Raw genomic sequence first — 19,141 nt, 5'->3', positions numbered from 1 at the left:
ATACTAACTTTGAGGGAAAGTCTTCCACAGAAAAACACCACAATATTATAATTTTTATCTCAGTGCTAACACAAATGTAAAAATGGAAGGAAAAGTATTTATAGGCGTCGCTCATCCACTCACTCACTATCACCACTTCCGGTATCAGCATACTCCTCACAAAAAGGCACCGAATGTACCTTACAAATCATCTTGTTGCACCTATGGCATGAAGTAGTAATTTTACGATCCTTCTTCCTAGGACATACCTCACATCGACTTGAGGACATATTCATTCGTTTCTGTGTTGGTTGGGTTAGTTCCTACACACCATTCATTCTTCGAATAGTGGATCTGATTTCCAAAGGCAAATTCTTCAGTGTCAACCGATGAGCCAAATGATTTTTCACCAATCCAAGAGCCAGTTCCTTCAGAAATGATCGGCGGATGAGAAAGAAGAATCTGTTTATTCCCATTGTTGCTGGAAACAAAGGAATTCCTGTTCCATCAGTTGTCCACAAATCTTTAGCGTTGACTTTAGCTGTCCTCAGTGCACCAGCAAAATATAACAGACCAAAAAGTGCTTTTATCTCAGTCTGATCAGTTATCGAAGCATCTCGTTCGCGAACGAAGTTGTTCTGGATAGATCTGATGTAAATATTTGTGTACTTTACAATATCATCTATGATGTTATCATCTATTAGACACGACCAGGTTTCTAGTGGTAACTTTGCTTGGTGAGCTTGTCCCTTACAGCCCGGAAGGTGAGTAACTATATTGCACGCTCTGGTCTTAACATTTCGAGGTGGTAGACTCTTCCTCCAAGAAGTCCCGTCTTTACCTTTGTAAGTAGTAAACTGAGATAGTGGAGCATTGTCGTCACAGTCGTCATCACTAGTCTCTGCTTCCTGTTCCTGTTCTGTATCGGTATTATGTTCACTTTCCGAAATATGATCATCTTCATCTTCCGATTCACCTTGAATAATTTCTTCTTCGTCTTCTTCATCCAGCCAGCCTACTATTTGACGACTTTGCCTAGACTCTAAGTCCATCTTGAAATGTAAAATACAAATACAAATTCGCTACTACTGCTCCTTAAGCACACGCGCGGGGTATTTCTTACCCGGTCTTTATATAAACATGTGTAAACTTGTACAGCCACAAGAAAACTAACTCAATCATACGTACAACAATGCACAAAGATCTGAAAGAAAGATACTGAAAACGCGGGATGAATTTAAAATTGATGGACAGTGTTGCCAACAAATAAAATAACGCCTGGGTATTTTTTAACCCTGCGCGTGTGCTTACGGGTTAAGAAATAAGGCTCTGGAAATCGAGTCACAAAGGTATAACTGTTCCATAAAGAAATGGAGGAAATGCCATTTCAGTATGCTGATTTGCCATGGCATGCATAAGTGTCTCCTGAGTGGTGAAGAGGGGATATGGTCGGTGGAGTTGTCTGACAATTCTACTTGCTAGGTCATATGGACTTGCTAGCCAATGACAGGTGTGGTTCTCTGAACAGTTTGAGGGTTGTGTGTAGGTTTTACAATACCATAATATAAAAATATGGTGTCTACATTAAAACCATTATGTTTTTGGTACATCACTCTCCTATATTGTAGACCAAGAGAGTTAATGGTTTTATTGCCTAGAACTGGATTAGTTAAAACCACAATATCGTCATTGATTTTATGAAACCTCCTATGTGACTTTACAGGAAATAATTTTTCAGGAAGAAGAAAAAATTTATTAAATATCAATAGGCCTACACTGATCCTCGATGATGTCATTCAGAGGTCTGCATCGGACGTTTTCGCTCGAGCGCCAAGTAGTTCATAGCATAATCCGATAGCGCACATGCATGATGGGTAAAATTGTCATGAGCGATAAATCCTCAAACGGTACAAGCCGAGCGTTAGACATTCGTTCTTGTTACAGTGATGAACTATGTAGTAACATCATAGATGTTTATCATTTCAAAACTTTGCAGTGTTTAACTAACCTCTCCATAGTACAACTACAAAACTTGCTTTAAAATGTAATATAAATGTTGTAGGTAATTTTTTTTTTCTTTCCAAATAGGAGTGATTTTGTTTTTGCCACATCTGATAGATGTTATTGGATGTAAATGTAATTATTATAAACGGAGAACACAATCACGATAATGCAAGAACTGTATCAAGTTTTCTAATAATAATAATAATAATAATAATAATAATAATAATAATAACAATAATAATAATAATAATAATCTCTAATAATAAGTATATCAATCTTTGCGTCTGTAATAGTTGTGCTGCATGATTATGCGTTTTATTATATTTTCTGTGACGTTATCTCTGTACTAATATTGTTATTAATCTACCGCTATATCAATAATATTTTGTAAAACATTTCTACATTGTCGCAGTATATAGGCGGAACATGGACGTATCATATTATATGTGTGGTAAATCAAATATTGAATAATTATTAATTAGCAATAATAAGTGTATATCGAAGTTTTTCATACTGTTTTATTTATAACTTCATGTTTCTATTTTGGTACGTTCCATTGACTGTTCCATTAAACGTTTGTCATAAACGCAGAAAATAAAGCCTTATTTTTACCGTGTGAGCAAAACATATGTGTATCTTATCTGTCGCCTTCCATACAAGATAAGACATGTCGGTGAGATGACCTTGTACTGTGCTTCTATTTATTACGAGCGTATCACGACCGATCGTATCTCACTCGAGGGTGCGACACTCGACCGAGTTCAAGCGAGCGATTTAACTCCAATGCAGCACTCTGGAGGATATGGTCGGAGTTTTCTGACACTCCTACTTGCTAGGTCATATGGACTTGCTAGCCAATGACAGGTGTGGTTCTCTAAACATTTTGAGGGTTGTGTGTAGGTTTTATAATACCATAACAAAAATATGGTGTCTACATTAAAACAGTTATATTTTTGGTACATCACTCTCCTATATTGTAGAGCAAGAGAGTTGATGGTTTTATTGCCTAGAACTGCATTACATAACAACATAATATCGTCATTGATTTTATGAAACCTCCTATGTGACTTTACAGGAAATAATTTTTCAGGAAGAAGAAAAAAATTAATTAAATATCAATAGGCCTACACTGATCCTCGATGATGTCATTTATGTTCATCATATTCACGAATGTTTTCTACTCTGCAGCACATATAAGGATCACCTTCAAATTTATACAGATGGATCTCTAAATCCTAATAATGGGACATCAGGAGCAGGGTATTATATTCCAAAATATCAAGAAAGTTATTTCATACCATTTTCATCCTCCTCCAGTCTTGACACTGAATTGCTAGCTATTGATGCTGCTCTTCAGTGTGTTACTCGAATTTCTAAAAAATCTATTTGCATGCTTACCGACTCCAAGGGGGCTATATTAAATATAATTAAATATGTAGCAAACCTATATGCACATAGAATTATTCCAATTCAGAAACAACTAAGTAAACTAAAAGAACTCCAAAAGGAAATAACATTTCAATGGATACCTAGTCGTTGTGGTATACCTGGAAACGAGAAAGTCGATAATATTGCAAAACAGGCAACATATTTGCAACCAAGACCTCTCCAAGTGATATCTCTATCCAGTGCTTTTACTTCAGTAAAGTCTCATTTTACAAACCTATGGATCAACAATTGGCTCTCTTTTGACAAAGGAAAAATTTTACAGTCTGTACAAAAGAAACCAAATGACCTGGAAATGTACAAAAACTTGCCCAGACATGTTCAAACATTTTTGACAAGAGCCAGAACAGGTCACATTTTCACTCAATTGTACCTACACCGATTTCACATATCTGATAATCCTACTTGTCTGTGGTGTAATAATCATGATGAAGATCTGGAACACATTCTTCTATACTGTCCATCCATAAACCACACAAGTAAGTTAAAATCATCAGTACCAGTTGCAGAAGACACAGCTCTGCAGTATATATTGACTACACCCCAACTCTGGCTACTAGCAACAGGCATCTATAATGAACACCGATCAAAATAACCCTCATTTCTTGTGAAAAACAACTGAATAGACTACAGTGGACTATAGTCGACTTTATGTTGTCAGCAAACAGCTGGATACATTAAGAAGATTGATCGATTTCTACCAAATTACTTCATATTCTTGTGTAGGCCCATTGAGTTTTAATTATTTTTTTTTCGTCCTGAAAAATTATTTTCTGTAAAGTTACGTAAGAGGTTTCATAAAATCAATGACTATATTTTCTAGTAAGAATTTATTTTTTTATTTTTTGTACGTCACCACCAATACTTATTCCTTCTGCTTTCCCTACCACCATCCTCAACTCTTAATACAATTTTCTTCCTCTATACCACTACCACCAGCTTCATCTCCTTCAACCTATACTTCCATCACATTTTTCCTCCTCCACACCACAACTACCACCAGCTGCATCTTCTCACACACATCACTGTCACTGAGCCTGAGATTTATTGTGTTTGCCACTCCTATTCTGTGAATGATTGGCTAGCTGAACAGCTGCAATCTTGTACAAGTACAGCACGCCGCACCGTGAACTTAACCGGGCCATGGTATGGATGTTATGTGAATTAATGATGGCGAAATGAGTCCAGGATCCAGCGCTGAAAGTTACCCAGCAATTCTGCTTCAATTGGTTGAGGGAAAACCCCAGAAAAAAACACCATTCAGGTAACTTGTCCCAACCAGGATTTGAACCTGGGCCTGCTCGTTTCACGGTCAAACATGCTGTTACTCCACAGCGGTGGACTATAAAATGAATACAAAACATGAACTACCACTTCGGTTATGTGTTTGTAAAGGAACTTAATTACACAATTATTGCATGTACCGAAGTATAAATGATATTTCTGTGCAGGAATTCTGTGTTATATGATGAAGGATTAGTGGCGCGGAGAAAAATTCTCTCCGGCACCGGGATTCGAACCCGGGTTTTCAGCTCTACGTGCTGACGCTCTATCCACTAAGCCACACCGGATTCCAATTCCGATGTCGGATTGAATCCTCTCAGTTTAAGCTCCACGTCTTTGTTTCCCTTTAGTGGCCAACCCTCATGCACTGTGTCACAGATGTGTGACAGTGGCACAATGTCCAACACATTAATGTGCAGAGGTGCACTCATTATCAGTGACTAAGTGGCTGGGATCCGACAGAATGAATGCCGTCTTAAATCACTGATATACGCATATCATATTATCACATGTACCGAAGTACAAATGATATTTCCATGCAGGAATTCTGCGTTATCGTATGATGAAGGGATCCCAGTGCTGGAGAGAATTTTTCTCCGCTCCACCGATCCTTCATCATTTAATTACCACAAGACAAAATTATACCAAATTCTGCTGTTATGTTGCTGCACATTAATCTTTTCAATCGGTGAAGTGCAGCTTTTTTCTTAACAAATTTGTTAGATTCGCTTCATGTCTGGAAAGTGCCTGTATTTCAGCATAGAGATCCCTGATTCTTAATTTGTTTTCGGAATATATATGATAAGAACTTTCTGTATGAAATATGTATGATAACATAATAGACAACATAATACGTAAGACAAAACAAAACCACAAAAAAAAGAAGAATACAACACGAACACAAGAACACAAAAAATACATCACACTAACATACGAAAACAAAAACACACATAAAATTGCAACCTCATTCAAGAAATTAAATTACAACATCGCATACAGAACAAATAACACTACAAAAACATCTCAACACACAAACAAACAAATACAACCACACAGGTGTATACAAACTCAAATGTAACACCTGCAACAACTTGTACATAGGACAGACAGGCAGATCATTTCAAACATGTTACAAAGAACACATCACAGCCATAACAAAATTACAAAACATCTCCACATATGCAGAACACATCACAAATGCCAACCACACCTACAGAGATATCAACACAGACATGGAAATACTGCACATCCAACCAAAAAGCCAGAAACTCAACACACTAGAACAATATGAAATATACAGACACACGAAAACACACCCCAACGATATTCTCAACACACAACTCAATTTCAAAACACATACACTCTTTGACTCTACACCCTCACAGGAAACAAGAGGCGCCAACACCAACAACGACCAGTTCTGAAGATGACCCAAAATAGGTCGAAACATGTTAACAAGGTACGTTAAAATTTAACACGAGAAAGTTCTTATCATACATATTCCGAAGTGATACAGTGTTAAAAGTTGTGTAATCAAGATGTATATATCTTAATTTGTTCTAAAAACCGTGAAGATTTATCTACAGTATATGTGAATAAAGTTGTAGAGAGCGGGCAACTTTTCTGTGACTGTGTTGAATATATTGCAGACCCATTCAGTGACTTGTGCTTCTCTATGTTACCAGACGTCCCCAAACAAAATTCGTCCCCGGAAGGTCTCCGAATTGAATAATTTGTCTCCAGATATCCCCGAATTTTAAGTGTTAATTATTATAATTTTATGAAAATGCTGTTGAATATCACTGTGCCTTTGGTATTCACTCATTCCTGTGGAATGTGTATGGGTGAGATGTCCCCCAGAAAGAGAAAAATATGAATAGAAATTACATTATTTTTCTTTGAATGTGGATGTACTTGACCTAGGTAAAATAATTTATATTATGACATTTCTTGCGTGAAGAAATATGCGACTTCAGAGATAACAGCAAAGTTGAATGAAAAAAATGCTCAAAATGGAATAAAGTTTTTAAAATTTTCTCCGAAAAAAAGATTTTCTATGTGCATTTCCAGAAGTTGGTCGAAGTATCTCTGCATTTTCCTGGAAATAATGTTCAGTGAAGAAATTTTTTTTCTACTACGAAAATGTTGTGGAGATCCAAAAAATCCAGAATGAGTTTAGAAACTGTTCGAGCCATGCTTGTTATCTTAACCAACTTCAACATAATCTGTCAGGAATTTGCTAAAAAAATGGGATCCAGAGAAGATCTGCTTAAAAAAAATTCACTCTTCTAAAAATACTAGCAGTTTCAGTAGTAGTTAAGTAGAATGAATGTTTTTAATGTGTGAATAGAATGGGTATTTTAATTCTTTGATGTATGTAAAAACAATAGGCCTGTAAGTGAATGGCAAACTAACAGAAATGTTAAAGGTAGCTTTTTTCATATATTGATATGTCTCCGGAAAGTGTGAAAAGAATCTGATAGCCATACTCTATGCAAATATGAATAAAGTCCGTTTCACAAGTGTGTCAACACTACTGTCCCTAGCATTAGAATAGTGTCAAGACATTCACAGAAAGGTAAATTTTTTTAATCTTTTTAATAAAGGGACTTTCGAGCAGTCAGTGGACGCAAGCCATTAAGATGAACTGTAATACAATACCTGTACGTACTCTCCCTGGTAGAACTCTTGACTCAACCCTTTGCAGAAAATGCGACGAGCAAGAAATGCTTCCTCACGTCTTGGGAATCTGCCATCATGGAGAATTGCTCCGAATCAACAGACATAATACGGTTCGTTCTCTCATCACATCTTCAATCCGTCAGAATGCTTCCTATTAGGTTTATGAGGAGGTTGGTTGCGTCTCTTCTGATGGCTCTACTAGACGTGCTGATATCATCATCATTGATCGGCAGAAGGATAAGGGTGTCATTCTTGATCCCACAATCCATTTCGAGATGCACGAGCAACAGCCACAAGAGGTGTGTCGTGAAAAACAAGTCATCTATGAGCCTTGTTGTCAGCATCTTGGAGCACAATACCACATCACACATTGGACAGTTTCTGGGCTCATGTTCGGTGCCCATGGCACGATCCCACGAGAAACTTTAAATCAACTTAAACAATTTAAAATTTCTGATGCAACGATTGATGCCATAGGATCTCACGTGTTAAAATCATCCTTAGCTATAATTAGTAATTATTTGTACCCAACAAACTTTTATTGTAAACTAGCCGTACCCGTGCGCTCCACTGCACCCGTTAGAAATAAATATAAACTACTTACATAATTAAAATAGGACATTTTATCCAGGGAACATTCGTGTTTGATAGAAGGATAAATCGTTTAATATGTTACTTAATTTAAATTGCATCCAAATAATTAAAATGCGATCATTTTGGTCCAGAGACACTCATTTGGTGCAATGACAATCCCTTTAACATGTTTCTTAATTTTTATTACATGCAACCATAGTTTAATGAAGATTGACATCATTTAGATTTAATGTGTATACTTTATTTTACTTGTTATAGGTTTCCATTGAATTATGGCAATAACTTAATTTAATCCTTGTTTTCTACGTATTCAGTAAATGGCGCTTGGCCCACTATGGTTCTGAACCCTTCAAATAACTTAAATTATATTATATTATATTATATTATACCAGAAGTTACTGTAATAACATTATAGCATTATGTCCATTTAGAAAAACTACACTTTCCAATGGTGAAATAATAATGAATTATACAAATCGGTTAATTTAGCTTCCGATATTACTTCATACAAACACAGAAACATTCTCTGTAGGCTATCTTTCATAGCTTTCGATTGTTGCTGTCCAAGGCCCCTTATAGACGAAGTCATTTGTTTTTTAATTCATTACACGGCCTTAGATGGCAGTTATTTTAATTTTAAAACTCATTTATCTCATTAAATATCAGTCCTATCAAAATTTTTCAAGGAATAAAACTTATCGCAAATTATGTTTAAAGAAACTTTCGTTAAGTAACATTTTTCACAAAAATCAATAATAAGCGAGATATTTCGATTTATTTAATTCAGGCCCCCTTATAACCCCCCTTTTAAATAATGTATTTTGAATGCCATATAGCCTAAAATCTAAGTTACAACGAACTCAGTTTATATTCCAATTTTAATCGAAATCCGTTCATCCATTATCGCGTGAAAAGGTAACAAACATACAGACAGACAGACAGACATACAAACAAAAAATTAAAAAAAAGCGATTTTCGGTTTCAGGGTGGTTAATTATATATGTTAGGACCAATTATTTTTGGAAAATCGAAAATTACCAGAAAAATTTCGGCTACAGATTTATTATTAGTAGGCCTATAGATGATTTCCTATGTTTTCATATCATTTATCTTTATGTTTTCTGTTTCCTTTCAAATTGTCACACAATTGGTTTTCATGATTATTCTTTATGAATTGATTAGTAGGCCGATCTATTCGAACCCTTAGTTAGGGCGGCTTTTTTATTAAAAAATTATTATGTGCACTTGTCCCTTTTTCACCTTTCTATCAACTAAGCAGATGACAATGTCGAAATGCATTCACTCCTTTTCTCGTAAGGACTACAGCTCACCTTGTTATGTTTACTGCGAATACATTACTGCGAGTTACTCTCATTGAGATTTTTGTATTTCCTTTTCTGTTACATAGTTAATGGCATAAGTGTCGTTAGAATAGAGAGAGAGAAAGAAAGATTTGAAAAGATTGCCTGCCCTCCACTGAGGGTGACCACAAGGATCCAAAAGGCAATAATATAATAATGAATTTACAAAGTTGAAGTTGAAGATTAAAATTAACAGTAAAAGAAAATTTATTTAACTGAACATATAACCCAACCCAACCCAACCCAACCCAACCCAACCCAACCCAACCCAACCCAACCCAACCCAACCAAACCAAACCCAACCCAACCCAACCCAACCCAACCCAAGAACCAAAAACTCAACACACTAGAACAATACGAAATATACAAACACACTAAAACACACCCAGATCAAATTCTCAACACACAGATCAATTTCAGTATACACACACTATTTGACTCCACTTTTAACAATCAAACGCACCCACACAACAGGCAGAGAAGTTCGAGATGACGCCGAGATCTAGTAGGCTCTGAGGATGGTGTGATGAAGCACCGAAACAGCTGTAAGTCGCACAGACTTACATAATTAACACGAGTAAGTCCGCTAGTTAATTACTCGGTAATTTATTATTATTTATGTTAATGAAAATCATGATTGTTCCCTCCCACATCTTTTCCTATCAATACTTTACCAACTTTATTTCCTTTTTTCAACCCCAAGTGGTGGATCAGTTGTTGTAGTACTCACTAACGACCAAAATATTGAGGTGATGTAATTTAAATTAAGTAGTAATGAAGAAATGTAGTGGTGGAAGATTTTTAATTTATATAGTCTTCATAAAGGCTTAATATTGTGCAGCAGTTGTTTATCATTTTAATGTTTCTTGTACCAGTAACGTAATTGTTTTAGCGTTTTTCATTTTCACTGAGTCTCTTAATATTTCCCATTCCTGAATTACTCAGGAATTTCAGGTGAATCTAAACTTTTATAAATGAAGAATATTATAGATTTATTAATTTGTCCTACAGAATAATATCTGTAATATTGACAATTAATATTTAAGGAGAAAAATTCGCTCTGGCGCCGGGAATCGAACCCGAGTCTTTGGTTCTACGTACCAAGCGCTCTGACCACTGAGCTACGCCGAATTCAATCCACAGTACCGGACAGTTGACACTGGACATATACGTCAACATATATGCCTAACTTGGAGTCAGGCCACAAAGGGAAACATTGAAGAAGGAAGATTCGGTCCGGTACTGTGGATTGAATTCGGCGTAGCTCAGTGGTCAGAGCGCTTGGTACGTAGAACCAAGGACCCGGGTTCGATTTCCGGCTCCGGAGCGCATTTTTCTCCTTAGATATTAATTTTATAAATTAGTTTTTAAGGGGAGAGGATGGTATTTTTTAAAACTTTTTTTCTATTTGGTGTAAAATATTAATTTTTCGTTTGTAGAGATCTCATAGCTGTAGCAACTCAACCAAAAATAAATATTTTGAAAAAAAAAATATTTGGGGGCCCAGATTTGAAAACAATATACCCAATGCAGGATTTTACTAAAACCGATATATTTAAACCATTTTTAAAGGTAGATTCATCCAGTTTTTTGCAATGTACTTGCAAAAGCATGCTCTACAAACTGTCTGTAACAGAATTTTGATATTTGTCCCTACGTTTGTAAAACAAACAGTTAAAATTTAATAACACTTTTCTGATTTCCTTTCTTGCAAACAAACGGACGTAGTTTTAAAATGAAATAAATTAACAAAATTCTGTTACAGAGAAAAGTTTCCTAATAGTCTAAAGAATGTATGTTCTAAATTTCATGCATGTATCTTTAATAGTTCAGAAGTTATATCCATTTTTGTTTGGCAATGCATAAAAAAAATGAAGTTTCCATAAACCGATAAAAGGGGGCGAGTGATTTAAAAATCCATAACGCAGAAAGTTTAAAAATGGCGTTTCAACATCCGATAAGGGCACAAACACCCACAAAATATTATGCTGTGCATTCCACACATATCACAGAGTATTTTAAAGAATTTTTTTTTTTTAATTTACTCATTTTTCACCAAAAAAATACCATTCTTCCCCTTAAGATATTTATCGTTGCTGTTATTCCAGCGTTTTAGAGTGTTAGTTGGGAGACCGGAGGGAAAAATACCTTTTTGGGAGGCCGAGACGTAGATGAGAGAATAATATTAAAATGGATTTGAGGGAGATGGGATATGATGATAGAAACTGGATTAATCTTGCACAGGATAGGGACCGATAGTGGGCTTATGTGAAAGCAGCAATGGACCTGCAGGTTCCTTAAAAACCATTTGTAAGTAAGTTATTCCAAAACCTCGTAAATTACTGATATCGAGGTTAACGGTTATAAAATAGCAATCTTCAATAGTTTATAATTGCTTATACTGGATGTTCAGTTCAAAATGTGTCTTGGCTCGCTGTATGCCGTCATGTGGCTAGCTGATGAGCCTAGAGAATTCAATCTTCCTACACTTCCGCAGCTCAGGTGTATAATCTAAGAGGCAGAGAAATTGGCTAGCAAGAACGGCGTTCATTCTGAAGAGTACGTGCCGATACGTACGGCAACGCCGGTAGTGGCAGGAATGTGAACTGTTTGGAAATACGTACTGTCGGGATATGGGGAGAGGGTTAAGACGATTACTTACGTATTTGTTGACATTAACTTCGACGGTCAACATGGACACGGAGCATTTGATTTGTGTTGTGGAATGTTACCGTACGCAACCGATGATAACAAATACCCTGCGTACGACTTGCCGGCGCAAAACACAGTTCGAAAGAGGTTATGGTAGCACACAGACCGTACAGACCGCCATCTGTTGCTACGACGTTCAAGTTATACCGTACACGTTCTCAAGTTCAGATTGAAGAACGCCTTAAATAATAGGCAACTTCTCTAACTTATAAGCTGAAACTCGCTTCAAATCGGTGACCCAACAACAGTGACGTCATGACACACTTTGAAATGAACACCCAGTATAAGAATGAACAATACATTTTCCGCAAATGGCAAAATACTAAACCATGTATATTGAAATGGTAGCATACCTACTAATACTAAACATATCGTTAATGTTTGGTGTACGAGTTTTTGGTCTTTTATTCTGTTAACACAAAATCTAGTAATTAGTCAATGCGAGATTTTGGTAGTTATATTTTGTGAAAGCACCTGCTTACATTCCGTTAATATTTTTGTTCTCACCAACAAATATTCTTCATTCTTGTATACACTATTTTAACATGTACAGGAACTCGCTAGGATTCAGCAGATGTAAAAAAAAATATCGATTAGATACTATATTATTAAAAATGTTAACACAATAAACCTGTTATTTATTAATTTAAATAACTTGAGAATAATGTTAATCAGTAACATATTGTTTTCTGAAGTTGTGAGGTTTAGAAATAATAGAATATGGTAGTTCCAGTTAAGGGAAAAAAGTGACAAGGAGTTCAATTATTATTTTTTTATAATTATTAATTTGTACAATACCGGTTACTGTGTTTTTTTCTTTCTGGTTGATAAGCAAACATTCTGATGGAGGCAGATAAAAAAGTTATTTTTTTTCTTTCCACCATGTTAATAATGTCAAAACAAGTGCTTATACAAATTTTGGCCACTCGAGCACAATTATGAGAACCGTGCAGAAATAAGCTTTCCTGGGGCCGTTTACAGAAAGAAAACACAATTTCATGGAAAGATTTATTGGAACAGATATAGTGATTGTTGAGCTATTTTTCAACTCCCCACCGGAATTGAGACATTTATCATACCATGAGGTCAACTTTTGTATCCCTGTGTCGTAGAAGTTTGCCGCCTGGGATCGGAACCAGTGTGTGATAGCCGTCTGCACCTCTCTGTTGATCCCACAATATGAGAAATGCATCAATTTCGGTGGAGAATAGGTTGAAAAATAGCATAACAACTGCTTATCTGTTCCAATAAATCTTAGCATGAAATTATGTTTTTTTTCCCCTGTAAACGAACCCAGGGAAGCTTGCTTTCTGGACGACCCTCTTAATTGCGGTCGAGTGACCAAAATTTGTATAAGGACTTGTTTTGGCATTATTAACAGGTGGAAGAAAAAAATAATTTTTTATCTGCTCCACCTGAATAAATAAGTAAATATTATAATCAAGTATTCAAGCCATCTTTAACAATTCTGAATACTGTTCAGATTTTTACACGAGTTAAAATGTAACTCATCCTTCACTTGCAGTCATTTTGTTGTCATTATTGTGTTCTAATTCCTGAGAGACAGTTGCATAAGCTAAGCAACTGACCGAATGTCAGAGCGTCTTCAACTATTTACAGTCTTAGAAACAATTGATGGCACACAAATATTTTCAGTCCCAGAAAGCAGGTACTGCACATGTTCAGAAGATGAGCAACCAGGCTCAGAAGATAACCACTAATAATAATAATAATTTCGTTGTATGTCGTCCCTACATAGCTAGAACAAGCGCAAAGAGAAAAGAATTTATCGCAAATAAGTAGTGCGATAAATGTAAATGAAACAAAACAAAAGAAAGAGGAAAAAAAGAGAAGGAGACAAAAACAAGATAGTTTATTTTCACTCTAAATGCAACAAAACAAAGGAAAGAAGAAAAAAAGAGGAAGAAAAACAAGATGGTTTATTTCAACTGTAAATGAAACAAAACAAAAGAAGGAAGAAAAAAAGAGAAAGAAAAACAAGATGGTTTATTTCCACTGTAAATGAAACAAAAGGAAAGAAGGAAAAAAAAAGAGAAAGAAAAACAAGATGGTTTATTTCCACTGTAAATGAGACAAAACAAAAGAAAGAAGAAAAAAAAAGAGAAAGAAAAACAAGATGGTTTATTTCCACTGTAAATGAGACAAAACAAAAGAAAGAAGAAAAAAAGAGAAAGAAAAACAAGATGGTTTATTTCCACTGTAAATGAGACAAAACAAAAGAAAGAAGAAAAAAAGAGAAAGAAAAACAAAATGGTTTATTTCCACTGTAAATGAGACAAAACAAAAGAAAGAAGAAAAAAAGAGAAAGAAAAACAAGATGGTTTATTTCTACTGTAAATTAAACAAAACAAAAGAAAGAAAAAAAAAGAGAAAGAAAACAAGATGGTTTATTTCCACTGTAAATGAAACAAAACAAAAGAAAGAAGAAAAAAAAGAGAAAGAAAAACAAGATGGTTTATTTCCACTGTAAATGGAACAAAACAAAAGAAAGAAGAAAAAAAGAGAAATAAAACAAGATGGTTTATTTCCACTGTAAATGAAACAAAACAAAAGAAAGAAGAAAAAAAAGAAAGAAAAACAAGATGGTTTATTTCCACTGTAAATGAAACAAAACAAAATAAAGAAGAAAAAAAGAGAAAGAAAACAAGATGGTTTATTTCCACTGTAAATGAAACAAAACAAAAGAAAGAAGAAAAAAAAGAAAGAAAAACAAGATGGTTTATTTCCACTGTAAATGGAACAAAACAAAATAAAGAAGAAAAAAAGAGAAAGAAAAACAAGATGGTTTATTTCTACTGTAAATGAAACAAAACAAAAGAAAGAAAAAAAAAGAGAAAGAAAACAAGATGGTTTATTTCCACTGTAAATGAAACAAAACAAAAGAAAGAAGAAAAAAAAGAGAAAGAAAAACAAGATGGTTTATTTCCACTGTAAATGGAACAAAACAAAAGAAAGAAGAAAAAAAGAGAAAGAAAACAAGATGGTTTATTTCCACTGTAAATGAAACAAAACAAAAGAAAGAAGAAAAAAAATAAAGAAAAACAAGATGGTTTATTTCCACTGTACATGGAACAAAACAAAAGAAAGAAGACAAAAAGAGAAAGAAAAACAAGATGGTTTATTTCCACTGTAAATGAAACAAAACAAAAGAAAGAAGAAAAAAAAAAAGAAAGAAAAACAAGATGGTTTATTTCCACTGTAAATGGAACAAAACAAAAGAAAGAAGAAAAAAAAAGAGAAAGAAAACAAGATGGTTTATTTCCACTGTAAATGAAACAAAACAAAAGAAAGAAGAAAAAAAGAGAAAGAAAGAAAAACAATATGGTTTATTTCCACAACTAATGCAAAACGCATATCATTAATTTAAACTAAATTAAGTTAATGTCCAATTTCATGATTTAAGTAAGTCCTGGAGTATTGCTTGGAATTTTCAAAATGTTTATTTCTCATCAAAAAAGTTATTTCGCGTTGAGTGAAGTAATTAGCATTTTATTAGACAGATCTCTTTGAGTGCTTCACGATGACACCAAACATGAACATGTTACATCAAACGGATACCAAGATAAATAGGGTAAAATGTTGCCATGAAAGCCGAAAAATGACATCATCGATCATCTCTCAAGAGAGAGGATGGGACTCAAGCGACTTTGTTGCACATTATTGCTACGAGACTCCTTGTTCTATTATAATGTTGTAGTATCATCATTGTGAGTCTATTACTTTGAAAATTGTAGCCGTTTTTAAAATAGCCCCTAACCATTATTTGCGTTTATCTCATAGCCCGAAGTGCAACTCCTATAATGATCCAAGTTCATAGATGCACTCCTACATCAAAAGCATATTCTTTAATTACACTATATTGTGTGTTGCCGACTGTACAGACAACAGTTTTATGTTTTCAAGATGGTGATCCTTGAGTTGCTTTTCTCATATGAATATAAATTATCTCGCTTGAAATGTTGAGTCCTTTAATTTAGGGACGCGAGCATGGACAACTGCTCCTGCTTTTGCCAAAATCTGAATCCAGGATAAAGCAGTTTGAAGAGACGTTTGTTATTGCTATGTTGAAGGTGCATTGGGCTCATCACCATACTTCGTCTCCTATCTCCATGTGATTTTGGAACAGTGCCTACAAGTTTGGCCCTTTCCTTTGTTATTTATGGCAGCCACGTTTATGTAGTTCACTATCTATCTATAGCCTCTGCAGGCAATGCTAGAAACCTGCTAATTATTCCAGCAGTCATCTTTGTCAGACTTGGCCTTGTGGATTAATATACTGGATGATTTAAATAACCAGACAGATTTATTTTCGAAAATTTTGACCCAAAAATTGATGCTAAGCTTATTTTTAATTTCGATGCTGTAGGAAAGATGTTACAATATATCAGCCATAAGTTTCCACACCTCGTTTTCCTCTTGTGAAATTTCAGGATAATGATTTGTGTTCCATGGAAGTGCTGTTGTACTAGAGCCAAATTCTTTGTAGTAATGTAGATGACACCCATGCTATTCAGTGAGGATTTTTCTAATTCTTGGCGTTTGCAATGAAGTTTAAAGTGATTTCTCTTCATATATAGGGTGTTCCCGTAATTTTGTGCCAAATTTTTAGAAGCGGTAAAGTGCGTTACAAGGAGTAATTGAGGACCGTTTTTGCAAAACTTGCTAACTTAAAAAACTAAATTTTACAGGAGAGACAAAACACTATAGTAAGCAAGTTTTGCTGTATCTCTCTCTTATAGCAGAAAGCAAGTTTTGAAAAAACGATCACAATTTGACACACTACAATGAAGAGAAATAACCCAATTTTACTAAGACGCTTTGAACATCATGTAGAGGCCTGCCTTATGTTAACGAATCTCAATTTTTCAAATTTTGCAGTTAGCAAGTTTTGCAAAAACGGTCCTCAATTTGAGATAAATAACTGACGATCTAGCAACAGCTAATTCAGAAGTTACGATTCTTAATAACGTCACAGAGAAGTGGGCAACCTTTATTACATTTCAGTAATTTTGGTCAAAATTTAAATCTTATCAAACTTGTGACTTGTATTACTTTATTACGCACATTTCGATGCTATTTGGGTAAAGAGAGATAAATCATAAAAATGAGTTTTGAAATAAATGAAAATTGAACTTTGAATCCTTATTGCAAATAATTTTCTACACAAATAAAACACATCATATGCTAGTATTATTTTGTGTTTTGTACACCCACTTGTAGAATTTAACTTGTGTATTCACCAGGGAAACAAAAGTCCGTTTGCACAAAAATGACTTTTTACCCGAATACCATTGATTTATTATAGATATACTGTTTTATCCGCAGTGCTGTCTGTTTCTAAAGAAGGTGTTCAAATGGCTATCTCCAACTTGGATACAGGAATTGTAACATTTCAGTAAAGAATGCCACATTCTCTCTAAGATTGCTAGTGTTGTATGAATGACGTTGCATGTAACTAGAATTTAATTCTTGAAACAAGAATTTTAATCTTGTGCCAAAATGAATAAATCCAGTGGTTTAAGTCTGGAGAGCGTGTAGGCCATTCAACAGATCTTCCTCTAACAATCCACCTCTCAGGAAAATTCTGATTGAGATGTTGAACGTCATGCGTGAAATGTGCCGGCACACAATAATGCTACAGCCACATGTCTTCATGAGAAACGTCCTCAACTAACTACGGAAGCGTCTGCCTCAGAATTCACAGGATCCCTGTAATTGCATTAGAAGTTTATGCTCTTTCTTGGCTGTTATTGTGATATTTAGATTTTTAAAGAATTGGTTCTTATTTATAAGGATTGTGAATTTGACTAAAATATAATACATTTTATATAGGGTCCTTAATATATATGGCTGCCGTAGCTTGAGATCTGATAGGTCGAGCATCAGCTGGTAAAATGCTGTCTATAAGGGCGGAAGCTGAAATGGATTATGAAATCTACCTTACACTTGACGTTGACAGTGTCGTCGTTTCGCTCGTATACAAGCTTCATATCGCGAGAATATGTTGTCACTCACTCGTCTAAAATCACCAACTGGAATTATTCTTATTCCATGCTCAGTATTAACCTGGAGCAGTGGCGGCTCCTGCGTATTTCTTAAGAGGAGGAAAGAAGGTAACAGGACGAAATGACACCTTCTTGAATGAAACATGCTACAAATCTGCCAACATGCACACATGTAAGACCAGGTAGTGTTGGGGTTGGCCTTCCCTTCTGTATAGCAATAATCTGTTCTTATAAACTGAGTTTCCTAAATTTTCCAAAATATATCATGTTTTCATTTCCATTCATTGTTGAATAATTGCACAAATTAACAATTACAAGGAAATTCACCTCGCAGCATTTTTCGAGCACACTACAGCATCACACGTGTTGGAAGAGACTATAGCTACTAACACGTAATCGAAACCACGGAAATGGAAATGGGAAATAATCTGAGGAAAGAGAGAACACTGCACCCACCCACGTGGTCTGTGTTGCCACATGTACATTTTACAAGTTCAGTATCACATGCTTTTGAAGAATATCAGTTCTTGTAAAGTCATACTACCTTTATTGTTCAAAGTTGCCGGTGGCCAATTTTTTATGTTAGAAATAATGTAGTTTGGGGTACCTACTTTCAATTTCAAATATATTTATACAAAACTGACAACTTGGATGTTGCCCTGTCTAGTACACAATGAATGGAAGTGAATTTCAGGAGCCAAAAAGATCTGCGATACTAAAGTAGAATTACTTCCTCTTTGTTTTACATAAACCCGACTTTAACTTTCAAATATCCTTGAAAGTTTAAAACCATGAATAGTAGCCTATATAAAGTGCAATGAATAATATTTTTGATTCATAGTTTAAAAAAAAAGTTTATATGGCGTCTTTCATAGCGTTGCGTTAAAACTGTTTTTATTGTGCCTCCTCCTAGATGTGTGTTAGTCTGGTTGAATGCAGCATCGTTAGATGGCAGCGGTAGCGAGCTTGCTGCACGACTAGTCGGTTTCTATTTCCCGCCCATGCGCTGATTCAGAGGAGGATCTCCTCCCTCTCCGTTCATTTACTCGCTTT

This window comes from Periplaneta americana, chromosome 2, assembly GCF_040183065.1.
Source record: "Periplaneta americana isolate PAMFEO1 chromosome 2, P.americana_PAMFEO1_priV1, whole genome shotgun sequence".
Taxonomy (NCBI): Eukaryota; Metazoa; Arthropoda; class Insecta; order Blattodea; family Blattidae; genus Periplaneta; species Periplaneta americana.
Note: the sequence above shows the minus strand (reverse complement) of the source record.